Here is a 9,339-nt window from a genome sequence, read left to right as displayed (position 1 = left end):
AAATGAAGCTCAGAGAGGTTGAGAGACTTGCCCAGTCTGCACAGCCCCAGCCCAACTGACTCCATCTGTCATCTCAAGCATGCCTCACTGCAGTATTTGCCCTGAGCTGGCTCCACACTGGGACTTGGGGGCACATAGATGATCAAGCCCCAGCCATGCCTCTGAGGAGCTCCTGGGTTAGTGGCCCCAGTTTTCCCAGCCTTAGACTGACGGGTGGTGGAGGAAGCCCCAGGCCCCTCAGAGCTCTCCCACCTCCAGCCTCAGTGAGGCGCTGCGGAAGTGGAGCCAGGTGGACACCATGGAGAGCAGGGAGGCTGCCCAGGCCCCACGGGGGGGAAAGGAAGGCTGAGAGGGAGGGGGGGAGGAGGGGCACCTGAGAAGAGATTGGATAACTGGGGGGTGTCCCACAGGAAAAGGAACAGAGACCGGGGCTCGGTGAGGGGGAAGGAGAAGCAGATGTGGCGAGAGGCAGGAACGGGTGCAATCAGGGCCCTGGAGGAAATGAAGCTCAGTCTCAGCCCCTGGCCTTTGGGCCCTGGGCCTGCTCAGCCGGAAGCCAGGCCCCAAACGCAGCATCTGGGGCTTGGAGCTGCACCTGAGGGCCTCAGGTGGGACCCGGAAAGGACTTGCCCGCCCACACCTGTCCTCCTGCCTCCTCATCCGGTGCCTTCATGCATCTGCCCAGGCCCTGGTGGAAATCCTCCCGGGGGCTGTTGAATGGGCTGCAGGAAAGGGGATACAGTCTGTGGGTGGTTTGTGCCCGGAGCCAGCTGAAGGTGAAGGGAGGGGACCCCGGAGGCCCTACTGGGATACGGCAGGGCTCCTAGGACAGGAAGTGACTAAGGGTCATCACAAATGGCTGAGGAAGGGACACTGGCCTTGGAGCCACCAGACCAGAGTCCTATTATACACCAGGGGCGGGGTTTCTGTCAAATTGTTCCCCTCTTCGAGCCTCAGTTTCCTCTTCTGTGAAAGAAGGGCTCTCATTCTAGGGAGAGGCAGTCGGTTGGCCTAATGCTTAAGAGTGTGGGTTGGCACCTGGAGCTTCTGGGTTCAGTCCTGGCTCCGTGGCCACATCAGATAGACTCAATGGTGAGGGATTTTAACAACACAGCATGGGAGGTGGTCTGCAGTGTGGCAATGTTCTGGGTCCATTATTGCTAGCTGGATGACTTGGGTAAGATGCTCAATGTCTTTGTGTGGTTTCCCACCTGCAAGAAGAGGGTTGGAACAGCATGGACCTCCTGGGATGCTGGAGGACCCAGAGAGTTAACATATTAACATACCTATGAAGGCAGCATAGCACCGAGCAGGTTGTAAGCACCTAGAGCTCATCCCCATTTCTAACTGGGGATCCCTGGGAGGGCTCCACTTCCCGGCTCTGTGCCCACCCTGGCCCTCAGGACACAGGGGAACGGGCAAAGAAGAAAGCAGAGAAAGTGGGAAACTGTCTGACCGACAGGTTGGGACAGTCCCCTCAGGCTCTGTCTCCTGGCCTTGGTCACAGTCATCGTGAGGTCAAACCCTTGGCTCTGGCTTTGTGGGTCTCCCTCCCCGGACTGGGCGGGGGCTTGGCACACACACAGCAGGAGCCTCCTGAGCAGCTCTGGGCCCTGGGGGAGAGGGCACGGCCTGGGTTTCTCAGTGAGTCACTTAGCCTTTGAGGGTCTCAGTGTGCTCCTTGTAGAATGAGAGCTGGAAGCATGGGGACCCCAGGACATCACCTGGTGGGGGGGGGGCGCTGCACCTGCACCCAGGAAGAGCTCCCAGTGCTGCTCCTCTCTCCTGACTTCCAGAATCATCAGCTCCTCCCCTTCCACCAGCCACCGTGTCTCCACTGGTTCTCCGCCCACAGCCCAGACTCAGCCTCAGGTGTCTGCCCTGAAACAGACAAGCCGTTTGACCCCCGGGTCCCAGCTGACCCTCCACCCCCTTCTCCTTTTATCCACATCACTTCTCCTCCTTCAAAGTCACACATCTCTCATCAGCCTTCAGCATCTTCCATGTCTCCACTTGGCTCCAAGGTGCCCCCTCTGCCATTCTCCTCTGACTCCTCAGCAGCTCCTCCTCAGTCTGGTTGGCTTCCCCTGCCAGCCTGGACCCTCTTTCTGGGGCGTCTGCATCCACTCTCTTCTCTCCTCCCAGCCTCAGGAATTGCATCCTCATTTTATCCCTCCCCAGCAGGATCCCGCTCTGAGCTGTGTAATCTTTAGCTAGCTGCTTAGCTCCTCTGTGCCTCAGTTCCCTCATCTCTAAAATTCGGCTAATAGTGGTTCCTACATCCTAGGGCAGTGAAGGGATTAATGGAGTAACATATGTGAAGCCCTCAGAATGAGCCTGCACAGAGCAAGATCCAGCCTTAGAGTCCCCATCACATGGCCAGTAAGTGTCAGAGTGGGGACTTGAGCCCAGGTCTCCTAGATCCAGGTCCCATTCTCTTCCATTGTTCTTGTGACACACCCACCATCCCTGGGCGCTCCTCCCTGGTGGGTTTTGCAGCATAGAGCAGGCATCCCATTTCCAGGGGGTGGAATCTCAGGCACAGAAAAGCAGATGGGGCAGGATACCCTGAAAACCTGAGGTGACACCAAGGGCCAGTCTAGAGGAACTCTCTTGGCGTTGCTGCTGTGGGTCCTGCAGTTTCTGGCTCTGGTCTGCTAGGGGCTCCATCCTAAGAGGGAGGTTGGGGAGCATGGGCTGGGCAGCCAGACGCCTGGGAGCCTGGCGCCACCTGGTGGTCAGAGCTCATCCCACTGTCCTCCAGGGTTTAAGAGAACTCTGGACACTCCATATCTTGTAGCCATTCCTCTGCAATTATTGTGTCAATCCGTGCTGACGGTTTAACAGCCTTCCCACCTCTTGCTGCATAGCCCCCATTCACTTCCCTCTTCTCCATGCCTTGCTGAAGGCCAGCCTCTCATAGATGGTAGAGGTTCTTAGTAATCAGAAGAGGGATGGGGGGAGGGTATAGCTCAGTGGTAGAGCTCATACTTAGCATGCAGTGGGTCTTGAGTTAAAAAAAAAAAAACCCTAATTACCTGCCCCCTCACCACAAAAAAAGGAAGAGGGATGGGGGAAAAAAGTCATGAAGGGAAGAGCATAGGCAGAGTATGGAGGCCCTGAGCTGAGAGCCAATGAATGGTGGTCTGGTGTGTGTTTTTTCACCACCAAACAACTGAATTCTACCTGGAGATAGTGTCAGATCCCATAGGTTAAGGGCTCAGTCCCACAAGACTGCCATGCCTGCCCCATCCCCCACTTCAGAAGCCAACCATAAGTTTAGGTTGTCACCTGTGCTTCTGCGCCACCAGCTATAAATCGGAAATTCCCACAACCTCTTCCTGCCTCTTCCTCGGGTTGATTAATTTGCTCATGGAACTAAGGAAAACAGTTTACATACTAGATAACCAGATTATTATAAAAGGATATAACTCAGGAACAGCCAGATGGAAGAGATGCAGAGGGCAAGGTATAGGGAAGGGGTGGGGTGCTTCCATGCTCGCTCTGAGTGAACCATTCTCCTTCTGGGTGAACCATTCTCCTAAGACCCCCAAATGTTCACCAATCCAGAAGCTCTCTGAACCCCATCCTTTTGGGGGTTTATGGAGGCTTCATTAAATAGGCACAATTGATTAAATCATCAGCCACTGACTATTGATTCAAACTTCATCCCTTCTCCCCTCCTTGGAGCTGAAAGCTCAAACTCTCTAACCATCTGGTTGGTTCCCCTGGAAACCAGTTCCCATCCTTGGTTGCTTTCCAAAATTCACCTTAGTAGTAGCATTTTTAAAATTGAAATATAATTGATTTACATTGTTGTGTTAGTTTCAGGTGTACAGCAAAGTGATTCAGTTATCAATATATATATTCTTTTTCAGAGTCTTTTCCATTACAGGTTATTATAAGATATTGAATATAGTTCCTTGTGCTATACAATAGGTCATTGTTGTTTACCTATTTTATATATAGTAGCATGTATCTGTTAGTCTCAGATTCCTAATTTATTCCTCCCCACTTTCCCCTTTGGTAACCATAAATTTGTTTTCTATGTCTGTGAGTTTCTTTCTGTTTTGTAAATAAGTTCATTTGTATCATTTTTTTTAGATTCCACGTATAAGTGATATCATACGATATTTGTCTTTCTCTGACTTTACTTCACTTAATAGGATAATCTCTAGGTCCATCCATGTTTTTGCAAATGGCAACATTTCATTCTTTTTTTATGGCTGAGTGGTACTCCATTGTGTGTGTGTGTGTGTGTGTGTGTGTGTGTGTGTGAGAAACATCATCTCTATCCATTTATCTGTTGATAGACATTTAGTTTGCTTCCATGTCTTGGCTATTTTAAATAATCCTGCTTATGAACACTGGGGTGCATGTATGTTTTAGAATTGAAGTTTTTGTCTTTTCCCGACGTATGCCCAGGAGTGGGATTGCTGGATCATAAGGTAAGTCTATTTTTAGTTTTTTAAAGAACTTTCAATAATGTTTCCCATAGTGGCTGCACTGATTTACATTCCCACGAACAGTGTAGGAGGGTTCCCTTTTCTCCACACCCTCTCCAACATTTATCATTTGTAGACTGATGGTGGCCATTTTGACCAGTGTGAGGTGATACCTTAATATAGTTTTGATTTACATTTCTCTAATAAACAGCGATGTTGAGCATCTTTTCATGTGCCTGTTGGCCATCTACATGTCTTCTTTGGAAAAATGTTTATTTAGGTCTTCTGCCCATTTTTGGATTGGGTTGTTTGTTTGTTTGTTTGTTTTTGATATTGAGCTGTATAAGCTGTTTGTATATATTGGAAATTAATCCCTCATTGGTTACATCATTTGCAAATATTTTCTCCCATTCCGTAGGTTGTCTTTTCATTTTGTTTATGGTTTCCTTTGCTGTACAATAGCTTTTAAGTTTAATTCAAAAATCACTATTAACATAAACTCAGATGTGGTTGAAAGGGGTTTGTTATGAATATCAAGATACCTTTATCACTTTTATCACTCAGGAAATTCCAAGGGTTTTAGGAGCTCTGTGTCAGAAATGGGGAAACCAAATATATATTTCTTATGACAGTCATGATATCACAGGTAGTTAGTAGGGAATGACGTGGTCACTCTGGCTACAAGTACGAGATGGAAGAGGTGGCAGGGACTAAGTTGACAGGTGCTGGTGGCTGCTCTGGGACTGAGGAAGGGTGGTGGTGGTGGTGATCACAGGGGTTGGGAGAAGAGGAAGGAATTGAGAGATGGGTGGGAAGTGAGTCAGAAAGAAGATCTGGGACACCCCTCAGGGCCTTAGAATTCATATTTTAATATTTACCAATCAAAATTAAAAATATATTTAAATTCATAATGATTTAAAAATTAAATGTTAATTCACCCTGTTAATTAACTTAAAAAGGAAAACCATACAATCATCCCAAAAGATGCAGGAAAAGCATTTGACAAAATTCAATACTGTTATAATAAAAAATTCTCAGCAACCCAGGAGGAGAAGTAAACTTTCCCAATCTAATAAAGGATGTCGCCAAAAAAATCTGTAGCTAATATCATCAATACCGTTAAAAAAAATCTGAGCGCTTTCTCCCTAAGATCAGGGGAAAAGTAAAGATGTCCTCTCTTGGTGTTTCTAGTCAACATCATACTGGAGAGCTTAGCGCAATAAGGCAAGAGAAAGAAAGGCATACAGACTAAAAATGAAGGAAAACTGTCCTTATTCATAGACATGATCATCTACATAAAAAAACTGGGTAGAATTTACAAAAAAGCTAGCAGAACTAATAAGTGAGTTTAACAATGTTGTAGGCTACAGGTAAATATAAAAAAAGTAAATTTAGTTATATATACTAGTCATGAAACAATTGGAAATTGGACATTGAAATTTTAAAATACCACTTACAATAGCATGAAACACTTAGGGATAACTGACAAAAATGGGTAGCAACTACACACTTGAAACTACAGAACACTGCTGAAAATGTTAACATTGTTGAAACAAATTATATGAGAATTAAATGTTAAATGTTAAATGGAGCATTATAACATTTTCATGGGTTGGAAATTCAATACTGCTAAGATGTCAGTCATTTGCAAATTGAACTAAAGACTCAAAATAATCTTAATAAAATTTTATTAGTCTTTTATAGAAGTTGACCAGATGGATAACCATATGGAAAAACAGCAAACCAGATCCTTACCTCATATCATATACAAAAATTAATGCATAATAGATCATGCACCTAAAAGCAAAAGCTTTTGTTCTTTGAAAGACACTATTAAGAAAATTAAAAGACAAGCCACAGTCTGGGAGGAAATATTTGTTAAACATACATCTGGTGAAGGACTTGGGCTATTTAAATAATTCTTGTAACTCAAAAATAAGAAGACAAACTGATTTTTAAAATGGGCAAAATATTTGAAAACACATTTTACTTAAGAGGATATACAAACAGCAAATAAGCACATGAAAAGATGCTCAGTATCTATAGTCATTAGAGAAATGCAAATTCTCTACACTCTGTCAGTACACATGCACTGAATAGCTAAAATGAAAATTGATGACATCAAGTGTTGGCAAGGCTGTGGAACAATGGAACTCTCAAACAATGCTCATGGGAATGGGAAATAGTCCAGCCATTGTAGAGAACAGTTTGACAGTTTCTTAAATAGTTGCCATTTACAACCCAGTGATTCCACTCTAAGCTTTGCTAATGTTTTGTTTAGGATTTCTGTATTTCTATTCATGAGTGACACTGACCTACAATTTTCTTTTTTATATTGTAAAAAGAATTGGGAAAGATTCCCTCTTTTTCTAAAATGTGGAAAACTAGGGGCACAGCTGGAATTATTTCTTCTTTAAACAACTCATAGGTGAAGCCCTCTGGGCCTGAGTTTTCTTTGTGGGAACATTACTGATGATCAATTCCTTTAATGGTTGTGAGGAGGTCTGATTTTCAGCTGGCGCCATGGAATGTCAGATTGCTAATGTGCCAAAATAGTTTCATACCTGTTGGTACACAGCCACCACTCCCAACCCACTAAGTGCAACAACCCCTCCATGGCTGCTCCAGATTCCCCAGACCTTCTGATGACACACAGATCGAAGAGAGAATGTGTGCATAGCCAGGGGGCTCTTGGACTCCGCTCAGTGCTAAGGCTGGCACTTGTTATGAATATTCAGTGCCTGGTTGTTAAATACTTTGGTACTATGACCAGGAATGGTGCTCATTTAGGTTTTCTCTCTCTTTTTTTAAATTGAAGTATAATCAGTTACAATGTGAAGTTTTCTCTTTAGTCTGTTTTGGTAAGGTATATTTTTCTGGGAATTTATTCATTTCATTAAAACGCTAATGCTATTGTAATAGTTATTCATACTCATTTTTATCTTTTCTTTTTCTTAGGGTCTGCAGACTCTTTAAGCTCTTCATTCTGGATATAGATTGACTGTGCCTTCTCTTTTTTTTCTTGATCAGTTTCACCAGAGGGTTGTCAGTATAACTAGTGTTTTCATAGAAATAAGTTTTGCTTTTGTTGATCCTTTTCATTACTTTCTGCTCTTAACTGTATCCTGTCCTCACTTTTATTTTCTTTGGTTTACTTTACTGTTCTTTTTCTACTCTCTTGAGATGGGAGCTTACTTACTATTTTCAGCCTTTTCTCTTTTCTAATATAAGCACGAAAGGCCATAAATGCCCCTTTAAGTCATGCTTTAGCTGTAGCCACAATTTTTAATATGTGATATTTCCATTCTCAGTTTCAAATATTTTATAATTTCCATTATGCTTTCTTCTTTGATCCATCTGTTATTTAGAAACACATTTCTAAATTTCCCAACATATGGGGCTTTTGAAATTATTTTTTTGTTATTGATCTCTGGTTTATTTGTGCCGTGGTCAGAGAATGTACTCTGTATGATTTAAGACGTTTGAAATTTCTTGAGATCTACTGGTTTTTGTAAATATTTCACGTCTTGAAAAGGAGAATATTCTGCAGTTTTAGCCATAGTGTTCTGTAAAAGTCCACTAGTGAAGTTTCTTAGTAATACCCTAATTGAACATATTTCTACTTGTTCTACCAATTACAGAGGGGTGTGTTTTTCAATCTCCCATTATAATTGTGGATTTGTCTATTTCTGTGTGTAGTTCTTTTCTTCATATTTCTTATATTTTAAGACTGTGGTATTTGTATACAAATTTGAAATTGTTCTATCTTTCTGGTCAATTGGGCCATCTGCATTATGAAGTGAGCTTCTTTATCTCTAGTGATTTTTCTTCCTGATACTAAAATAACTGCGCCAGCCTTCTTTTCGTTAGCCTTTGCATGATATATATATATATATATATATATATATATATTTTTTTTTAACCACGCATTTACTTTCACCTTTTCAGTATCCTTATGTTTTGGAAATGTCTCTTGTGGATGTCTCTTGTAAATTGCATGTAGTTGGATTTTTATCCAGTCTGATAATCTCTGTATTTTAACTACAATTTAGTCCACTTGCATTTATTGAATTATAGGACATTTGAATTTATATCTGTCATTTATATGTCCCACCTGTCTTGTATTTATTTTTCTCTCCATTCTTTCTTGCTTTAGGATCAACTGGGTTGATTTTCTTATTCTATTTTCCCCCTCTAATAATTTGGCTAAATACTATACTCTGCATTTCTATTCTTTGTGTTTACCCTGGTAATAACAACTTGCATTCTTAACTCATCAAAGTCTAAGTACATTTGATATTTATTTTCATTTTTCCTCCTGAAGAATATGAGGATCTCAGAACCCTTTACTCCATTTAAGTTCTATGCCGTTGTTGTGTATTTTAATTCTATTTTTGTCCAGAAGACATTGTTATTGTTTTACATTATCAATGTTCTTCATTGTTCTTTACTCCCTATTGCATCAGACGTCTGTCTGTGATCATTTTCCTCCTGCCTGAAGTTCCTCCGTTGGAATTTCCTTTAGGGAGGGTCTCTGTTCGGGGCAGTCTTAGTTTTTGTATTTGTAAATGTTATTGTTTCACCTCGTTCTGGAAAGATATTTTCACTGGGTACGTAAATCTAGGAGTACATTTTCACTAAATTTCTCAGATGATGGTTATTTTCTCTCAGGGCTTTGGATGTATCTTTCTACAGCCTTCTGGCTGGCTTCCGTTGCTCCTGACAAAAAAGGCAGTGTAAATCTATCATTTCTTTTTTCTCCTGTACCCCAGACAGGCGGTTTAGACTTTATCCTGAGGGGAACAGGGAGCTATGGAAGGTTTTTAAGCACCAGGGCGACCCTGTCAGATCTGCATTTTAGAAAGCGCACTCCGGCACTGTGTAGACTCAGGAT

The sequence above is a fragment of the Camelus bactrianus genome, chromosome 12, assembly GCF_048773025.1.
Source record: "Camelus bactrianus isolate YW-2024 breed Bactrian camel chromosome 12, ASM4877302v1, whole genome shotgun sequence".
NCBI classification, from domain to species: domain Eukaryota; kingdom Metazoa; phylum Chordata; class Mammalia; order Artiodactyla; family Camelidae; genus Camelus; species Camelus bactrianus.
Note: the sequence above shows the minus strand (reverse complement) of the source record.